This window comes from Leptonychotes weddellii, chromosome 4 (genome assembly GCF_054177405.1).
Source record: "Leptonychotes weddellii isolate Sample4059 chromosome 4, ASM5417740v2, whole genome shotgun sequence".
Classification (NCBI taxonomy): domain Eukaryota; kingdom Metazoa; phylum Chordata; class Mammalia; order Carnivora; family Phocidae; genus Leptonychotes; species Leptonychotes weddellii.
Genome location: NC_138372.1, coordinates 29,946,557 through 29,967,438, shown reverse-complemented (window position 1 = coordinate 29,967,438; position 20,882 = coordinate 29,946,557). Strand labels below are relative to the sequence as shown.

At 43.2% G+C, this 20,882-nt stretch overlaps 1 protein-coding gene across 6 annotated transcripts in view; it reads left to right on the top strand.

The window, feature by feature from the left end:
- HIVEP3 (HIVEP zinc finger 3) overlaps window positions 1-20,882 on the top strand; it is a 435,370-nt gene that overhangs the window by 81,086 nt on the left and 333,402 nt on the right. For 5 of the 6 annotated variants that reach the window (XM_081818222.1, XM_081818226.1, XM_081818227.1 and 2 more), the window contains exon 2: window positions 8,246-8,357. The gene's annotated coding sequence lies outside the window, so the exon portion shown is untranslated. Of the gene's footprint in view, window positions 1-6,564; window positions 6,897-8,245; window positions 8,358-20,882 lie in introns of those variants that run through there. The other variant, XM_081818224.1, reaches the window with a different exon arrangement.

Genomic DNA, 20,882 nt, shown 5'->3' with positions numbered 1-20,882 from the left:
CAAATTATTTACTTTTAGGTAATCAGAAGCAAGAAGAGGGACACACCTCGGGCTTGACTGGGTTTTTTTCTGCATTGGAAACTATCCCATGAAGGCCCCCAGACAAGCTGAATGATGTGAAAAGAAGGACTTGAGCCATCCTAGGGTATTGTGACATCTTCTCTAAGGAATTTGGAAGAAAACCACCGTTAACTTCATTTCACTGTCATCTTAGGCATCACATAAAGGGTCATCTGACCTTACCTCTGGTGGGCAGGTCCCCCTTTTTGCCATTATTTGGTAACTTACTTTCTGCCTTTATCATGATATCTTCCTTCTTTATCTTTGGAAGAGGAAAGAGCATGAGGTGGGAATCAAATGAACCTAGGGTTTAATCCTCATCTGATGATTATTGCATCTGCCCTCTGACAAAGAACAGAAGTCTCACCTTCATTATCAGCAAGCTAGGGCAGAAATCTGGCTTAGATGGTTGTGGTAAGGATACTATATCCCTAGTTTACAAATGAGGAAATCAAGGCAAGAAAGGATTAAGCAATTAACTCAAGGTCCACAGAATTTGAACCCAGATGGTCTGACACCACTCGGAACCTACCTGCTCAGTCCTTCTGCCATGCAGCTCTACAGAGAGCCAACATGAGCTTATTATCTCTCTCAAGATGACCCAGTGTAGAGGTTTATGAAAATATTGTCTAGTGTCCTACATTGGATAATTCTTGAGTTAGATGCTTGGAGTATTTTCATCTTTGACTGTGAGCCTGGCAAGGAATGCTGGCAGCGCACTCTTCAGGTGGCTAAAGGGAGGGTGGGTGTGCACATGGACTTAGGCAAAGAGGGTTGTGGATGGGCTATGGTTTTCTGCCTCAGCAGGAGGTGTTTATAGTTACTGCTTCAAAAAATTAAAATTACTACTTTAGAAATGAATGAATGAATGAAATATTTACTAAATGACATAACACAATGGGGGAATTCCCAACAGGGTGCCTGGAACATAGTAAGCTCTTCATAACTGCTTATCTCCATTCTCTCCTCCTCCTCCTCCTCCATTTGAATTTAGCTTAATCTGTTTTTTCCTTCCCCATAAACTAAGGTCACTATCTTTCCATTACATTATTCGTAATCTCCATCAGGTGTTGATAAATACTGGTTTTAGGGTGCTACAACTAAAGTGCCTTTCGAAGAGTGATGTGAGATTAGAAAGAATGGAAGCTACTTGGGATGACAGAATTGGGTCCCAGATGTCAGGGTAAAATGATGGAGTGATTCTCACACTAGGAAATATAATGGAGCTAAATGTAAGGTCTTGTGATGGGGCCCAGAAAATTAATCACATGAGTGCAGAATGGGGGAGATGTGTGGCCTAGCAGCCACAAATGTGAAAGATACTTGGGAGGTGAAATCGGTATTTGTATTGGTTAGGGCACAGATTCAGTTGCTGTCATACACCTAAAATAACAATGGTGTAAATAAATGAAAAGTGTATATTTGTCTCACAAACCGAGAATAAGCAGTACAGGGTGAAACGACAGCACCAGAAACCCAGGATCCTTCTATCTTGTTGCTCTGCCTCCCTTCATACGGAAGGCTATCAGGTTCACATTTCCAGTCACTGGGAAAGGCAAGAGGGAAGGGAGGGCATGATCCCTTTAAGAGCAGGAGTAGGAAATTCTACAATTCACATCTGCTTATATCCTATTGGCTAGAATCTAGGCTCCTGGCCACACCTTCCTACAATGCAGGCTGGAAAATGTAGTCTTTAACTAGTAGCTTTGTTCCTAGATAAAAAAAAATTACTGTTAGATAAGGAGAGGAGAATGGATACTGATTGAACAATTAAGAATCTTGCAATTATGCCTTCGGCTCAGGTCATGATCCCAGGGTCCTGGGATCGAGCCCCACATTGGGCTCCCGGCTCAGCGGGAAGCCTGCTTCTCCCTCTCCCACTCCCCTTGCTTGTGTTCCCTCTCTCACTGTGTCTCTCTCTGTCAAATAAATAAAATCTTTAAAAAAAAAAAAAAAAAGAATCTTGCAATTAAGTCAGTATGATACAATAGCGTGGTTTGTTTGCCAAAAAAAAAAAAAACATCTTGGGCAATATTACATTGTGTTGGTGAAAGTATAGTATCTTCTAGAACTGGGGTTAGCAAACTTTTCCTAAAAACAGCCAAATAGTAAATATTTTAGAACTTACAGGCCATGTATGGTTGCAAATAGTTTTCTGCCCTTTTTTTTTTTTTTAAGATTTGATTTATTTGAGAGAGAGAGAGAGCAATCATGAGCCAGGGGAGGGACAGAAGGAGAGGGAGAAGCAAGCTCCCCACTGAGCAGGGAGCCCATTGCCCGACGATCCCAGGACCCTGGGATCATGACCTGAGTTGAAGGCAGACGCTTAACCGACGGACCCACCCAGGTGCCCTGCTTTTGTTTTTTATAATCCATTAAATGTGTAAAAACCATTCTTAGCTCATGGATTATATATATATATATATATAAAATAGTCTGCACCAAAGGAGTTTGCCAACTCCTATTCCAGAACAATGATGGTGATGAGCCTGGGACCAAACCCTAAGATGTATAAGAAATGTGTTCAGGGTTGGTGATCATGATGGGAAAGGACTCTGGATGAATTTGCAAGAACAATTATTGAAGGCATTGGTTACTTTTAGTTTGGAGAACCTAAGATTCTTGATGAGCATTGTCTTCAGAGGTTTGAATGACAGTTAAGTAGTTAGTATGTATCCAAAGGGCAGAACTAGAATCAGTGAGAGGACGCACTAGAGACAGACTGACTGCAGCCCAGCATAAGGAAGGCTTTTTCATTTATGGAGCCCTTATAACCAGGCACTAAGCACTTTACATAGATGGTCTCACTTTGTTCTTAACAATCCCATCAGGTAGGTGCCATCCTTACCTCTACTTTCCAGGTGAGGTAAAGCAGCATTAGAAGGTTATATAACACGCTGGGGCATACATGCTGCTAGGTGCTAGAGTCATAGTAACCACAACTCTCTACTGCCTACTCCCATGCAAATTAAATGAAATTAGATATGTATATAGTTTAGCAGCACCAGGCACAGAGTAAGTGTTGTTGCACAATAATCATTATTATACCCCCTAGAAAGTACTCTGTCTCTCATCATGGTGCCTGTATTGGTTTCCTATGGCTACTGTAGCAGATGACCACAAACTTGGTGGCTTAAAACAAGGTATTTATTTGCTTAGAGTTCTGGAGGCCAGAAATCTGAAATCAGTTTCACTGGGCTGAAATCAAGGGGTCATCAGGGCTGTGCTCCTTCCAGAGCCTCTAGGGAACGACTCTGTTCTTTGCCTCTTCCAAGCTTATGGTGGCTTCCCAGTTTGTGGCCATATCACTCCAGTCTCAGCCTCTGTGGTCACATTGCCTCCTCTCTAACCTCCACCTCCCTCTTAAAAGGATACTTTGATTACATTTAGGGCCCTCCCAGATAATTCAGGATAATCTCCCCATCTCAAGATCCTTAAATTAATCACACTTTTTGCCATATAAGGTGATAGAGTTTCCAGAGATTTGGAAGTGGATATCTTTGGGAGCCTACCACAATGGTGGTTAAGCAGAGAGGGGATAACCACATTATCTTTTTAACAGTATTAGGAAAAAAAATGACAACTTTATAACATTCTATGATTTATAGATCAATCATAACATCTACTTTTTCTTGTTTTTTTTTTGTGAAGATAGAATATATTTTGTATAAGGTATGATTTAGAAGTAATATATATATATATTTTTAAAGATTTTATTTATTTATTCATTTGAGAGAGCGAGAAAGAGAGAGAGCACACATGAGAGGGGGGAGGGTCAGAGGGAGAAGCAGACTCCCCACCAAGCAGGGAGCCCAATGTGGGGCTCAATCCCAGGACTCCAGGATCATGACCTGAGCCGAAGGCAGTCGCTTAACCAACTGAGCCACCCAGGTGCCCCTAGAAGTAATATATTTTTTTTAAATAACCACAGTCTGACATTATTTATTGAACAATACATTCTTTGCCCTATTGATTTAAAATTCAGTTTTCAGCAAATGCTACACTTGAATCTGTTACTTGACTTTATTCATTTCCATTGATCCATTTTGTAGGTTTCTACATCTGTGCTATATACTGTTTTATTTACCATAGTATTGAAGTGTATATTTATAGTCGATAAATTCAGTCCCCTCCCCCAATCCTTCTTTTTCAATTTTCTTGGCTAATAGGTCTTCTACTGTTTTCTTTGTCATTCTGTATTTCAACTTAAAGAACTTCCTTATTATCATTTTAATGTGGTTGTGGGAAGAGAGGAGATAGATGGAATTCTAATTGTCTGCCTTCCATAATAATCCTCTCATCCTATTTTTTATTCAAATGATTTTACTTACTCATTCTATTGAGATTTTCATTTTTCTGTTGTTGAAATCATATGAAAGTTTAATTCCAGATGTCTCCGTCTAATATTTCAAAACTGTCTCACATTTAAACTTTACAACCACATGATCAATTATTTTTATACTTAACCACACCTTTTATTGGCTTTATTCCTCATTAGATTTTCTTATATAACATATCTTCTCCTTTCTTGAGTTCATTATTCTGTGGCTTATTTTTTTTTTTCTTGGGCAGAATAGATCTTCAAATAATTTTTTAAAACTTTAATAAAGGTATTGGGGTGATATAATTTCTGTGTCTTTGAACATGCCTTTCTTTTGTCATCACATATGAGAGAAATTATAGTTTGGCAGCTGGTAGAATTCTTGAGTTACAGTAATATTCTCTTAGAATTCTGTAAAAATTGTGCCACTGTCTTTTCGCAGAGCATTGAAGATGAGAAGTATGATATCAGTCTGATTTTCTTTTCTTTTAAGCAGCCTGATTTTTCTCCCCTATCAGGAAGCTTGTAGTTGTTTCTCCTTGTTTTTTGAGTATCAACCTACATCTAGAATCGTGTATTCTTTCAGTTATACCGCAGCCTAGCACTTAGACTTACATGATCTAAGGCCTAAAGTCTTTCTTCAACTCAAGGAAATCTTTTTCTTCCATGATTATTGCATTCATAAACAATGTTGTCTCTTTCTGGAACTCCTGTCAGACTAATTTTGGATATTCTGGATCTCTCTGTTAAATCTTGTGTCTAATCTGATTACTTAAATAACCTTCTCCTCCTCCTCCTCCTTCTTCTCCTCATTCCCAAATGAGCTGGGTTCTTGCCCCAGTTCAGCCTCTGACTTCTACCCGTATTAGGGACAAATTTTCCACTTTCCAAAGACGCTGTGGGATGACTACAATTCCATGTGGAGAGAACCAGCTTAGTTCCTGATGCCCTTTAATTTGCTTCTGAACTGATGCCCATGACCTTTGTTTTAACTCTCTGATCCTCTGAGCTTGGGATTTTCCAGGACCCTTTTCTGGAAACCTGTGCACTTTCTTCTTGGGAGGTCTATGCAGAACCATGACTTTATCAGCACTGATCAGCTCTTCCTCACCCACATCCCATCTACTTTACGTCTTCCTCATATTTTCCAAAATGTCAGCTTTATTGATGGCATCTCTCTCTGGCTCCCAGCACTGCCAATTGTATTTTGGTTATATAAATTTTTATTTTTTTGGAGGAGTGGAGTAAATGTATGTGTCCAGTTTACCATCCCAGAGACCCAAAGTTCCAGAGTGGAAATAGAGGGGAATGAAGCATCATATGGATTCTGGACCAAATGACCTTTCAGTCTCATCTAGCTCTGGGAGGCTTTTCTCTAAAGTCTAGAGAATAAAGCAGCATAATTAAAAATTTGAGAATCAACTTTCACAAAAAAGTTCCCAGAGATAGGACTTAATTTGGTCAGGAGAATAGAATGAGGTGAGACAAATGGCAAGTCACATTAAACGTGCTGAAGATAGGGCAAGAGGGACCAACCTTAAATTACAGCCACAGTGACTCGGGTTGGTCACTGAGAAGACCATTTAACTCTTAAAAAGTTGTGTGATACCATGAGGCATTGCAAAGCCAAGTGAAGAAGCTTCCTTCCTTCTCTGGTAGTTTTCTGGAGGGTCAGGGCTGTTCTCTGTTAAGGGAAGAGGATGGACTGAGCCGCCTTCTGGGTTCCCTGACAGCCTTGGGATATTACAATGATGACACCTTGGTGCAGGAGATGTTGGCTGGGGAATAAAGAACAGCAGCAGATAAACTCCCAAGGGGGAAAAAAATCTTGTCTTCACCCAGCCTTACTGATAATTTTTTTTTTTTTTTGAATGTGAGAGACTGTTTTTGTCAGGAACACTTTCTCCAAATCTTTAAAACCGAATGGAGACATCTCTAGTTTCTTCCCCAACATGCTGGGAAGAGCAGGAATTTCAGCATCTCCCTCTCTCCCTGCAGCTGGAGACAGCTCTGGCTCCCAGCGTGGCTGGAGACTTGGTCCACATCCCCTGGCAGTCCCCTCCCCCAGGGCTGGGTACAGGGAGAAGCCGGGAGAGGGCAAGGGGCCAGACCAGGGAGAGGAGTGCCGGGCTCCCTGTGGTAGGTCTGAGCCTTGTCACATTGCCTCCTGGGCTCAGGTCGCTGGTGGCCGCGGGAGAGCTAGTTCCAACCTGTGTGGCTGGTGACATTTCCGGCTGCCAGCGCCCAGCCAATCAGGGATGGGCCCAGCTAGCTAGGGCGATGACACATGAAATATGATAATTTTCTGCTAAAGAGCCCTGGAAGAGAGGAGAGAAGAGAGAGTGTGTGTGTGTGGCTGGGAGGGCTCAGCAGAGGCAGTGCCTGCCACGATGTGGGAGGGGGACGGCGCATTGGTTTTAGTGGTTTGCCAAGGGAAGGAATGTGCTCTGATGCTATAGGGCTAGAGGGACGTGCCCCAGGGAGTGGCTGTAGGAACCCCAGGGTTGCTCTTCAGGTAAGCTGCTACTGCTGCTGGGTGGGAACCAGAGGAGAAGCAGCCAGTGCCATTCTGGAGCTTGGGGGCTCCTGGGGTGAAAAAGCAACTGTCAAGGGCATTTTCCTTCCTTTCAAACATAAGTGAGGTTAGGAGTTTTGGTTCCTTCTCGGTGCTACCTCTTTAAAAGCCAAAACAAAACTGGAACAAATACCATCCGGGTGGCTAAAATACTTAATGAATAATTAAAAAAAAAATTGGGGCTGGGGGTTACCTCCCCCTCCCCCACTGCATTTTTCTATCTCTGTGCTCAACCTAGCCCTGAAAAAAAAGTGTTGTTAACAAAATCTTGAAGAAGGGCCTAAGTCTGAATCTTAGAGACTCTAAAGGTTCAGGTGGTAGTTTTGATTCCAGATTCTGGTTGGAGAAAAAAAATGTCTTGGAATAAGATCTGGTCCTGGATTACATTATACTTTAGAAACAGTGCTGGAAGGATCCTTTAGTTTGAGGACAGGGCACCTGAAGCTGTAGGATAAGTTAACCCTGTGGTTAACTCTTGAGGTGGCACAAGTCCCCACTTCCTTCAGCCTCTTTGGCAGGCTTCCTGGTCCTCTGACAGCAGTTAGGTGCTTTTGAGGGGTGATAGGTGTCCCCTGCATTGTCTGACCCTGTGAATATGTGTGTTCAGAAGTGAAGGATCATAGTGTTTACATAAACATGCTTATTAGTCCCCGAGAAGCCCATCACTGCAATAAATGTCTCTAGGTTTATACCTTGCATTTGCATTCTCTCTCTCTTTTTCGCTGTATTTTGTTCAAAAGCCACAGATAAATGAAATCATTATCACTTTATGCAATCCTGCCCTGTGGCTGTAGGCATGGGACTAGCCTCCCTGCGCTTGGAGAAATAGCTATTCAAAAGTGGTAATTGGTGTACTGTATCTTTAAAAGGTTAAAACCCCTTTCAGAAAAAGGTCTGGACTCATAGTGGAAAAGACAGGCGAGGCATGGGTTGGCTCTGGATTCAGCAAACAGCTGCTGATTAGATTCTGTGTCTGCGGTCTGAATTTATTCCGTGTTTTTCAGCGGCAGGAATTCAAGAGGGATGCTACTGTTTGGGTTTCTGATCGTGATTTATATTTATTCAGAGGAATAACAGAGGGTGGATCTGTTCCCGGCGTGAGCATGCTCACAACCAGCCGACTCTCCCATTATCCAACTGCCTAGTTTGGTGCTTCAATGTACATGTACATTCTGTGTGCATATGTGTGTATACAAACACGCATGCATGCCTGGATGGACATATGTATGCACACGTTATTTTTTAAGGACAATTCTTTCAATAAGGTCTTTACCCCTTACTTGAAACAGGTGTTCATGAAAAAAACGCACAAATTCCCGACTGACCGGAATAATTCATGAAGAAGGGGCTGGATCCGTGGGTCAGAGAACACAGGACCAGTTTGCCATCCCAAGGCCGAAGGTAGGGGACTCTGGATTTTTATTCGGTGGATGGATTCCGTGCGCTTGATTTTATTTATTGTGTTTTTTGCCTGCGGCCGCCACCGGGAAGTGAAATAGCGGGCTGCGATTCCATCTTGTCGTTGCCTTTCTTGGGCAAGGTGTCCGGGTGGGCGGCCGCGCGGCGTGCGGTGCCCTCGGTGGGCAGAGCGGCTGCTCGGCCTGGTGCCGGGGGAGCGGTGCGAGCCTCAAGTGACCCCCGCGCGTCAATCCCGGCGGCCGCGGCTGTAACCCGGTGCGCGCCGCGCGCTCCCCGCTCACCCGCCGCCGCCCCGCACCCGTGCCCCGGCCCCCCCACCTCGCCCCCCAGCCCCAGGCTCGCTCGGGAGCCTCCGCGGCCCGGCGGTCACCTCGCCGCAGCGGCACCTGCGCTGCCTGCTGCTGCCCCGGGGTGGTTCAGGGCCACCTGAGCGGTCTCTGCTGCCGAAAAGGAGATTGAGTGCGGGGAGATGCTGTGTGCCAAAGCAGAGGGAGAGCTTTCCCTTCTCCCCTTAATCGCCACCCCCCTCCCCATGTTCCTAAAGCAGAATCACAAGCTGCCTCCCCTGCAAACAAAACCAAACAGAAACCAAACTCCTGCTCTGTTGGGGATTCTTGCCTTACCGCTAGCAAAGCGGGTGCCCCCCTCTCCAAGCTGTGCCCCACATTTTACCATCTTTTAAAATTAGAAACACTGGTGGCGCTGAATGGCCCCGGCTGAGACTGCACGGGCTGCCTGGGGACTGCTGAGCGTGGCGGACAGCCTGAACCCGCAGAGACTGGGACCCAAGTGGTGTCGAGGAGCTGGGAGGCCGCGCGTTGGTTTCGTTGAACGTGGCTGCCTCGGTTTACGTTGCAGGTCAGGACAACTTCTGTGGCTCGGCCGTCCCTGGAACTTTGGGGGCAGTGGTTGCAGGCAGGAGGGTCTGTTTCTGGCAGCCCTTGGCATTGCCACAGCAGCAGGGAAACGCACCCCCCCCCGCCCCCACTCCAAGCCACATCTTGTGCTTCAGTTGTGTTAAAACTGGCTCGCTTTCTGGGCTTTGGGGGTGGGGGGTGGCGGAGAATGGGGTGTGTGCTTAACTGATCTCCAGGGAACCTTCTGCAGCCCTTGTCTGTGTGATTATGTAACTCCCAACTAATGATCAGACCGTGCGCCCCAGCAGCTCCCCATTGTTTCCCGGTCCTCCCCCGGACTGAAGGAGTTGGGTCCCACGTTTAAGATGTTTTTATGTAACTATGTGTATGCTGGGGGGCAGGGAGAGTGTGGGGAAAAGTGGAGCAATTTGAGCAACTTCTGTGACACACACAGGGGCAAAGACCACGTGTTTATTGGGGACAGGGTGGCATTGGCTTGGGGTTGGTGTTGATCTGAAGACCCTCCCACATCCCTTTCAGCTAGTCATTGCTTGTCTGAATTTTCCTTTGGTCATCCCACCCCTCTTTAGCCTGTAGAAGGTTGGAATCACCCATGCAGGGCCCCTTGGGTTCCTCACTGAAGGGAGAGCACCATCCTGAATCCAGGGTGACCGGCCCAGGCTCACTTGCTTTAGGTCCCAGCTGTTCTTCATGCCTACCGGAAGGGAAGAGTTTCTGCCCCGTTGGGGTTTCAGTTTTGCTCTGGGGTTGGGCCACCCTGTGGGGCTTGAGAAAACCTCAGAGGCAGCTGAGCTGCTTGGCCTTTGCTCTTTAAAACTGTGATGACTTTGGCAGAGGCCGGAGACCCTTTGCATTCTTGCATTAAAATGTTGTGGGGGTTTTTTGGGGGGCAGATAGGAGAACAGCTGTCCCACTGCGATATGGAGAGCTGCAGGCAGGAGGGGAAGATATGGATGACACTTTACTCTCTGTTCTTCCTCCCCATTCTGCTTAGTGAAGGCACCCAGAAGACACAGAATTGTCACATGGGGCTCCTTTATCACACCCCTTAGCACCTCAGCCTAGGTGGCTGCTGGGTAGACTTATTAATTTGATGGGAAAGTCTGGCCTCTTCAGGCTAAACTTGTTTTTTTCCCTCCAGCACCCTGGTGGGTCCGCTGTCAGAGCCAGCGACTAACGTGTACACACGGCGGCAGATCAGGCTGTGTTCAGCTGGCTCCGTGCTTGGCTTATCTCCGCCCCTTGTGCTGCAGAGGCAGCCACCCTCCTTGGAGTGGAGAAGGGTGTGCTGTGTTTGGGGTCCTGGCCAAGTGGGCTTTTGAGGCGTTGAGTGTGTAAAAGTTCCCCGCAAGAAGAAGATGCATTTAGTCTGAAGTCCTGGCAGATTCCAGGCCCCAACTTGATGGGAGATAACGGAGAGAAAGCCGTGTGACAGCTGGATAGCTTTGAACTTGTCTCCCACTTCCTGCTCTTTGAGTTCCTGATGTCTTTCAGGTTCTTTTCTGCCTCCACAATGTCCACCAGGGATGCTCTGACATGCTGTCCTTCTTTCCGTTTCTGGGGGGATCAGAGCATGTTTGCAAATCTGCAGAAGCCCAGGGAAAATAGGGCAGGGAACACTGGCTGCATGAGCAGGCAGCGCTGGTGTTTCAGGCCAGGCTTGGCCACATGTTGACCAATGTTGTGTTTTATCTGTAAAGTGGGTATCCTCATCATAGCCTTACCAAGCTCACCGAAATATCTTGAGCAGAAAATGCCACGGGCTGAAAGGTAACATGTGCTCTGTAGCTAGCCAGGATCAGGATAACATCACAGCAATCTGAAACTCACATTTGCACAATTTCACTTAGCCAGGGGGGATGTCATAACGTCCATGAGCTACAACTCATAGATTTTGACCACTGCAGAACATTTCATACTTTCTTTCAGGAGTCTTCATTTATGTAAATTTCTAAGGGGCTTGGTTTTAATTTGCCAAGTACCCCTAACAAATTGGAAGAGATTGACACAGTATAGTATAGGGGTTATTAAAGTTCTTTCGGGTAAGTGCCAGTAAGAAGTACTAGTAACGTAAGAAACAGAAAAAATAAAAAAAAATGAAATAAAATTTAAAAGGCACAGGAATTAAAAGCATAGAATTTTAGGGCTATCTAATATAAGTATTTAATATAAGCAATACAATGAAATTTTATGTATTTTGATAGGTCTTCCGAACTCTGTTTTGTAGCCTAGTAACTGATGCTCACAATGTCCTTTATGCATCAAGAACAGTTTGAATGACATTCTGTGTGTCCAATTTAAGAAGGCATGAGCTTTTGCAGTATACCCCAAATGCTTTTTTTTTTTTTTAGCATGATTCTTAAAGGAAAAAATGCATTTATGAAGGATAACAGAACCCTTGAGGTTTCTGGACAACCAAGGGCTTTCTGATCAAAATCGTAACTATAAAGCACTCCTGTTGAAATTAATTGAGAACTTTATGACCTTTTGCTGAAATTTAGCAGGGAACCATTATGCTGGTATTAGCAGTGCTTATGTTTTAACATTTGATCTACAGAAAATACTGAGAGGGAAACATGGGAGCCCCAACCTGTCTTCTTGTGACCGGAGACACACTTAGAGCCTTCCCACTTGGTGACTTTAGTGCTGGAAATGATCAGAAGAGACCCAGTAGGAAAGGTCACCCCTAGTGGCATGGGTCTCTTACGTCAGGGTAGGCTCTGTGGCCTCCCTACTACCAGTGTGCTGTTTAAAAACTAGTCAGAAAAATGAGTTCAAGATGTCATGACAACACTCTCAGGCTACACTGTGGTGTTTATGCAATTCAGACACTGTGCTCAAAACTGGAAGGATATCTGAGTTACACCAGTAGAGCTCAGCTTTGCCTGACCCAATGCCGATTTCCCAAGTTAACAATTTACTCCAAAAACAAACGCAATAGGAAAAACAAAAGCAGAGGACAGTGAATTGAAGGCTGACACTTTTTAAAGAGTATTTTTGAATCTGATGCATATGTCAAAAATGTGAAGACACTAATTTAAAGTAGAACTGGGGGCACCTGGGTGGCTCAGTCATTAAGCGTCTGCCTTCGGCTCAGGTCATGATCCCAGAGTCCTGGGAATGAGCCCCGCATCATCCTGCTCCCTGCTCAGCGGGAAACCTGCTTCTCCCTCTCCCACTCCCCCTGCTTGTGTTCCCTCTCTCGCTGTGTCTCTCTCTGTCAAATAAATAAATAAAATCTTAAAAAAAAGTAAAGTAGCCCAACTGTTCAGTTTCTAGGTACACATAAATTCATCATTTGGTAAATCATTTGAAGACACTTTTGAACTCGCTAAAAAAAACAAAACCCTAAAACCTGTTGACAATAGGCCATTGAGTATGATCAGAAATGCTCAGAACTGTCCAGAAGTTCCATATATATAAGCAAAGGGTTACTGATGTACTAATGTAGAGAAAAGGGTATTCTCCAAAATCAGGGGGCTTGGAAGGCAGAGGAAGTAATGGTGGGAGGTGACTGAACCCCACTCCCCAGAGGGCTGCCCGTTTGGGAGGGTCCCACTTGGGAATATGTGCTCGAGCCATAGATCCAGCTTGTTGATGAAAACCATGCCTGCATAGTGATGTGATTCTTCCCGTCATTACTAAGTGTTACAAAGTACCAGATGTGGCGGGCATTCTTTTGAGAAAAAGGACAAGAGTGGGGCTTTACATCTACAAAGATGTGCAGTGGAGATGAACTGAAAAAAATGCCCCTCAGATTTGGGGAGTGAAGCCAGGGAGAAGCACAGGGAAGTTTGTCTCAGGAATCTTGGGAACTCTCTGAACGTACATGGGTCCTTGAATTGGGGTTCAGGGCCAACTTTTGAAAAAACGAGTAATGTGTGCGTGACTGTTAAGCAAATAATAGTGATGAAGAAAAATAAAAGTAGTGTTAGAAGTGCAAGACATGCTCTGCTGAGCCTCTGTCACGAAGGTGAGTCTCTTCAGCCATTCATGGGACTCCCAGGCTTGGCATGAGAGGCTAAAGCTGTCTTAAGATCAGAGGATCCCTGATAAAGAGGAACTGATTGAATTTTAAAAGGAGAAGAATTCTGAAAACCTCCTCAACCCAGAGTCAACACAGCAGACCCTGACGTTTTCTATGGCCCGATCTCAACCTTTTGGCAGATCCCCACATTTGCAAAGGCAGAAATGTTTGCACAGGCCCTTGGCTTCCTTCTGAATCAGGTTTCTGGCCAGAGAGAAGAGATTCCCAGGATTCTTCCCAGGCCACCGATTACTTGCCTTTTCAACAGGCACTCAAGGAAATAAAGTTTATCTCACTTCCAGAGAGTTTCTGTTTTCCTGGCGGGCTCCCTCTCTAGCTGAGAGACTTGATCTTGCCCTGTAGCTTTGCGATGCAGCGTTAACACTTAATACTTCTGGAGAAGAAATTTTGCCATGAGGGGTTGTTCACCAATAGCTGAAAAAGTAACTTGAAGCTACAAACGCCAGGCATGGCTGGAGTTGCTAACAAACCACATGCGTGCAACCTCCCAAACTCCCTGCACTTCCTGGCCCTCAATGTATACTTAATACACTCTTAGAATCTTCCCCTGACTGTCAGCAAATCTCGATGAAGAGAATTGGGGCATCACACAGCTGAGGCATATGGTAAAGGACTTAAAATGAGAGCATCACCACTGAAATCTAGGCAAGAGAGACAGGATGGAGTCATTTGCTCCATGCCCTCATTTTAAAGATTTCAGAATTTCAAGAGATTCCAGGAGATTAAAAAAAACAAACAAACAAAACACCCCAGCATTGTGATTATGATTACATTAAATAAAAGAGTCAGAGCGAATGTATTCTGGAGACTGGGCCTTGCTGCACCTTACTGGAGAGATTCTTGCAAGGATGTTTCTGAAGTGATTTGGGTGGAAGCTCTTAGAATTTTAAGTGAGTTTAAGAGCTCCATCAGTTACAACTGAGGAGATCATCTTTGCCAAGCAACTAGAAAAGATGGGGCAGGAACCACAGCAATTTGTCATAGGAGTGTCTTACTAAATTTTTCTCCATGAACTTCTTTTTAAGTAGCGTTGCTAAAATAGCCACTAGATTCAAAAGAACACTTATAAACTGTATATAAAGTGTAAAGGTACTTAGCAGTCAACTTACAAGAAATGTTACTCTTACCTTTGAAGAGTGGTACCCTGATCCATCCTGTCCCATCTCTTTCCTTTTGGGATAACCATTTTCTGGATATTTCTGTTTCTTTTCCCCATGCTTTTTTTTTTGTTGTCTTACCCCCTTATGTTTTGTATCTCTAAACAGTATCTCTAGTTGTGTATGTCTGTGAACTTTATAGAAATGGAATTATACTGTTGGTATTCCTGTGTTCTTGTGTTCATAGTTAGCCCATGCAGACCACCTCTCCTGCTCTGGTTGCCTCACTAGTGAAATATTTCCGTATCTGTTGGTGGTAAATTGATCGCCTGACCACCCGTCCGCAACCCACCGCCCCACCCCGAGTGCCCTCATGAGACCTCTTCAAGTCCCTTCACCTTCCTGGAGGGAGTCACACCTGGCCCAGCCGGGGGTCCCGGGACCCAGCTCCCACACAGCGTCTGGGATCCCCTCTGACTGACTATGGCTCGACTAGTCGTCAAATGTCTCATTCCTGGATTTGTTCATGTTGCTGAGTGTACTAGCTGAAATTTTTTCACTTTGTTGAACTGTAATATTCCAGTGAATGAATATATTGTGGTTTACATATCCTATTATTAACAAACACTGAAGTTACTTCCACTTTTTTTTTGCTATTTTAAATAATGCTGCTGTGAGTATTCTTGTTCAAGCCCCCTCGGTGAACATGTATGTGAGCTTACTTAGGGAATATACGGAGGGGTAGAATTACTGGTCATAGACTGTGGGCCTCTTCAGTGCTACTAGACTAGTTCAAAACTAATTTCCATTATGTTATGTGAATTTTATCTCAGTAAAAAACTAATTTCTATTGTGTTTGACCAGTTTCTATACCCAGCTGCAGTGTATAATTGTTCCTTTTGCTCTGTATCCTTGCTAGTACTTTATGTTTTGTTGGATATTGTCAGAAATTTTTGCCAGTCTTGTGGGTATATAATAGTATCATATCTGCTTTTAATTTGTATACATTTGATTACTCAAGAGTTTCAGCATCTCTTCATATGCTTGTTGGCCTTTTTGGTTGTGTGTGTGTGTGTGTGAAGTGCCTTTTCAAGTCTCTTGTCCATTTATTTAAAAATTGGGTAGTTCGTATTTTTCTCATTTATTTGTAGAAGTTATTTATGTATGCTGGACACTATTTCTTAGTGTTGGAAATACCTTCTCCTAGTTTGTGAAATATTTCTGGACCTTTTTTAGTATTTTTAGAGTGGCAGAAGTTCTGAATTTTAATGTAATAAAATTTTATCAATCTTTCTTTTATCACTGAACTTTTTGTGTCTTTTTAATGATGTCTTTCCCTATGGCAAAGTCATAAAACAGTCTCTTGTATTGCCTTTCTAAAGGTTTTAATTTTGCCTTTCATGGTTAGTATTTTCCCTTGAGAATGATGTTCTCTATGGATTTGATATTCTTTATCAGAATAAGGAACTACCATTCTTCAGTAGTTTGCAAAGTGTTTTTTTTTTTTTTAAATCATAAATAGATCTTTATAAAATACTTTCTCTGCATTTTTGGAGTGAATTTATGTACTTTTTTCTTCCTTTACTTTGTTAATGTCTGGTCAACTATTTTCCAATGTAAAATTAATCTTGTTTTCCTAGAATAAACCTGACTTGGTCATGGTGGATTCATTTTGTTATATATTGCTAGATTTGTTTTACTGTTATTTTGTTTAGAAGTTGTGCATCTATGGATGTTCATTCATGAGTGTACTGGACTGTGATTTTCATTTGTCATATTATCCTTGTCAGGCTTTTGTATCCAGTTCTGCTAGACTTGTGAAGTGAGCTGTAGAATGTTTTCTCTTTATTTCTCCTCAAAAAGAGTTATGTAGGGCTGGGATGCTTTCTTCCCTGGAGATTTTTAACCTCTGATTCAGTTTCTTCAATATTTATTGGTCTATTTTCAGGTTTTAATCTTTTTTTTTTCTGGAATTGATTTTGTAAGTTAGATTTTTTTTTAGGAATTTATCCATGTGTCTTGAGTTTTCAAAATTTTTACCATAAAGTTATTTATAATATGCTTTTTTATCCTTTTAAGCTCTGTATCATCTATGGTGATGTGTCCCTTTTTCACTTATAATACTATTGTGCCCTCTATATTTTTTTGTTGAATACAGTTTTCAGAATTTTGTCTATCTTACTAATCTTTTAAAGAATCAGTTGTTGACTTTGTGATCCTGTCATTTATTTTGCTTTCTAGTTAATTAATTTCTATACTAATTTTTATTATTTTCTCCATTCTAACTTTTTTAGGTTTGGTCTGTTGTTCTTTCTGAACTTCTTAAGTTGAATGTTTGACTTTTTTCCTGTTATGAACATTATAGGTTATGTATTTCCATTCTAACTTCATGACACAGTTTTTGATATGGAATATGTTTGTGTCATTTGGCTCTAAGTATTTTATGATTTCTACTGTTATTTATTCTTTGACTCATAAGTTATGTGTACCTGTGTTTCTTCATGTCCTGACCTCTCTTTGTTTTCCTGTGTTGTTACCTTTTTTTTTTAAAGATTTTATTTATCTATTTGAGAGAGAGAGAGCACGAGAACGGGGTGAGGGGCAGAGGGAGAAACAGACTCCCCTCTGAGCAGGGAGCCTGACACAGGCCTCGATCCCGGGACCCCAGGATCATGACCTGGGCCAAAGGCAGACGCCTGACTGACTGAGCCACCCAGGTGCCCTGTTGTAAACTTTTCAATAATGATTCCTAACTTAAATGTATCATGGTTGGTAAATGTTGTTTGTAAATTTTATTCAACCTTTTGTATTTACATTTGTTGAGTCTTAGTGTGAGGCTTAGTATGTGGTCAGTTTTCACAATGTTGCATGGATTCTGTCATTGTTAGATATAGTTCTGTATAACTCTACTGGATAAAACTTCTTAACTATGTTGTTCAAATCTTTTCTGTCAATCACTGATTTTTGTCTGCCTGATCAATTAGTCATTGAGAGAAGTGCATTACAATCTCCCACTATGATTGTGGATTTTTCTTTCCCCTTATGGTCCTGCCAGTTTTTTGTTTTGTATATTTCAGGCCTTTGTTAATATGTACCTACAAGTTTAGAATTGTTTTATCTTTCTGGTGAATTGGATCTTTAATAATGGAGTGGCATTTGTTTCTCTAGTGATTCTTTAAGTCTTTAAGACTTTAAAGTCTATTCTGACTGACGTTAATAGAGCTCTACCAATTTTGCTTTGTTTAATATTATCTGAGGGAGTCTGAAATACATTTTTTTAGAATTTTCTTATTTGAGGGTCTGCTGGTGACAAGTTCGCTGTTTTTCTTTGCTTGAAAATACAATAACTTCTCCCTTGTTTTTGAGAGCTATCTTTTCGGGGTAGAATTCTAGGTTTTCATTTATTTTCTGTCCAATACAATGAAATTATTACTCAAACACCTTCTGTTTTCCACCATCATCTTTGAAATCTACTGTCAGTCTTATGTTTCTTTTGAGAATAATCTTTCTTTTTTCTCTGACTGCTTTTGAATGTTTGTTTTTTTGTCTTTGGTGTTCTACATCTTCACAAAGATGCACCTGAGTGCATATTTCTTTTAGTTTCTTAAACTTGGTACTCATTAGACTTCCAGGATCCATGTGAGAGTATCATTTATCACTTATGGGAAATTCTCAGCCTATCTCCTTAGGCCACAAAAGATGAATCTCAAGGTTCCTTTGTTTGGCAGAGATCCTCAAACTGGCTTTAAGGCTTGGCTCCCATTCTGGGTTCCAGCTTTTACTTACTTTTCACTTGCTAAATGTATCTTATAAACTTCCCAGCTCATTAGTCATTCAAAAAGATATTTCTCTATAGTATCCAGTTTTCTTTGTTGTTTTCAGTAGAGTTGCCTACATATCTAGTCCACAGGGTTTATAAGTAAAAGTCTACAGAGTTTTCTCTGTAGAGAAACTCTGTAGAGTTTTCTTTAATACCCCACCTACTAAACCTTAACACTTGTCAAACATGAAAGACTATGCTGAGTCTATTGACAGGATAGATGAATTGATACACATTTATTTCAATGGTCAGTCTATTCCATGATTCATTCAGTAGATACGATGGCTTGTTCTTAGTAATGTACCTTGCACAGGTTTCTTCCAGGCTAAGATAGAAGACTAACTGGTGCTAGTGGATGGAGTATGGATGTTTTAAACCTGTGAAGAAGAGTCTTACCAGAATAGAAATGAGTGACATTGAGTAGTTAACAGTTTAGCCTTTAAATGGAGAAGTTCATCCGCGGTTAGGGGATTAATTCTTCTTTCTTGGTAACGTGGGAGAACTGATGGATTTTTAGCTGATTTTCAGTTCCACACATTGACTGTCCTGTTTTGACAGGGCATTTCTTCTGGATGCAGCTTTTTTCCAAACCTGGACTAAGAGTTAATTAGGATTAGAGATGGTCTCTTTGCTTTTCCACTCACTAAGGGCTAAATGCTCAGAATTGTTACCTTTTCTCTTCTGGATAGCTACGGTTTGTTGTTGTTGTCGTCCCCTGCCCCACCTCCGCCGGGTGTTGGGCCAGAGTCCCACCTTCATGCTACCCTTATCTCTTCATTCTTAGTTTGTTATTGAATGATAGGCCTTCCCACCTGGGGACCAACTCTCTTTTGCGGGCAGGGGCGGTGGGGCGGAGAAAGAAGTGCAAGCATCCAGTTCTCTAAGACTGGTTGTCTCAACTTCCAGCACGCTGGACTTGGAGACAGCTGACATCCCCAGACCCTCCCACCGTCCATGTGGCTGGGTTGTGCTTGGCTGAACTCAACTTGCATTCTTTTTGGCTGAGAGACTTTATAACTCTCTGTTGCTAGGAGGGGTCTATCTAAGAGAGCCCTGACTGGTTACTCTCATGTGGTTTACTCCTGGGAAGGTGGGCCCTGCTGCTCACTTCCTGATGTATTTCTGAGCGAGGGGCTGTTGGATTGTCATTGTCCCCTTCCCTTCCTGTGAGCCTTCTAATGGTGGGGCATAGCAGATGGACGTTCCGGCTGCCATGGGCCCCCTGCAGACCCACCGAAGGGAACAATGCCAGTCTCTTCTTCTGTCCCCATTCCTGCTGCCTGCCTGCCCTGTTAACTTCTGTGTTCACCTCTCATCCGGCTAGGGCAGGGCTGCCCCTGGCATTAGGGAGCCTGGCAGAAACTGGTTGGGTGAAGGCTTTCTTCTCTCCCTCCATCCTTTTCAGGGTTTAAGATGGTAGGGGCTCCTCTTGCCACTACCCCAGAGCAGTACACCAGAAAGCATTTGCTTTCCCTGTTCTCTCTACCTCCTTTTCTCCCCTGCTGCATCCCCTCACCCCTAACCCCATTTCCAAAGGTTTTAGAGAGAACAATTCAAGGGTGAATGATATTTTTCCTGGACAGAGACAAATGACCGCCCTTCCTCCCAAGGCCAAGTAATTCTTGGAAAGGTGTTTCCTCTTTTGCATCTAATATATGCATACTTTCTATCTGGGAGGCAGAAGCCACAGAGGAGCCCAATGAGAGAGCCTCATGGGCTCACCAGCCTTCTCTGTGGGTCACTGGCCAGTTTTGCTGAACAGCTGCCCCTCTGAAGTAGGCTGGATGTCTGATCATTTCCACTAATTTGTAACGGCAGTGCTGGAAATGCTTGGGGCTCAGGGGCCTGCCACTAGCTTGGCATGGACAAGGAGAGAGTAGGCTTTCAGGAGAGAGAGGAAAGGAGAGAGGGAGGGAGGGAAGAGAGAGGGAGGGAGAAGAGAAGCAAGGAAGGAGGGAAGGAGGGGAGGGAAGAAGGAAGGGGGGAGGAAGGAAAGAGGGAGAGAAAGAAAAGGAAAAAAAAAAAAGGAAATAAGCAAAAGAAGCAGAACATATATAACTCTCATTCCGGAACCCAGAACATCTCAGGTGGGACTGGATGACATCAAGTCTCTTTTTGAAATTGAGCATAATGTACATATAATAAAATCCACCCTTTTATGTGTACAATTCAGTGAGTTTTGACAAACATCTCCAGCCACACCACAGTCAAGATGCAGGACATCTCCACCATCCCCTAGAAGTTCCCTTGTGCCTGTTTGCTGTCCGTTCTTTCCTCCCACCCCCTTCCCTTTGCAACCACCGCTCGGGTTTCTGAAACTAGAGTTCTGCCGTTTCTAGAACTCCAGAGAGATGGAATCTTACAACAGGTGCTTTCATGGCTCCTGACTTCTTTCACTCGGGACAGCGCTCCTGAGACTCATTTCTGTTGTGTGCATCAGCAGCTCGTTCCTGCATGGCCCTGTCACGCTCCCGCATGTGGAGGTGTTGCCGTTTCTTTGTCCCCTCACCTGCTGAGAGACATTTGGGTTGTTTTCTGTTTGGGGGCTACTGTAAATAAAGCTGCCATGCACATTCACAGACAGGCTTTTGTGTGTACACATCTTTTCATTTCTCTTGGGTAAATACTTAGTCAAGCTTCTTTCCTTATTTGTCTCTCCAGAGA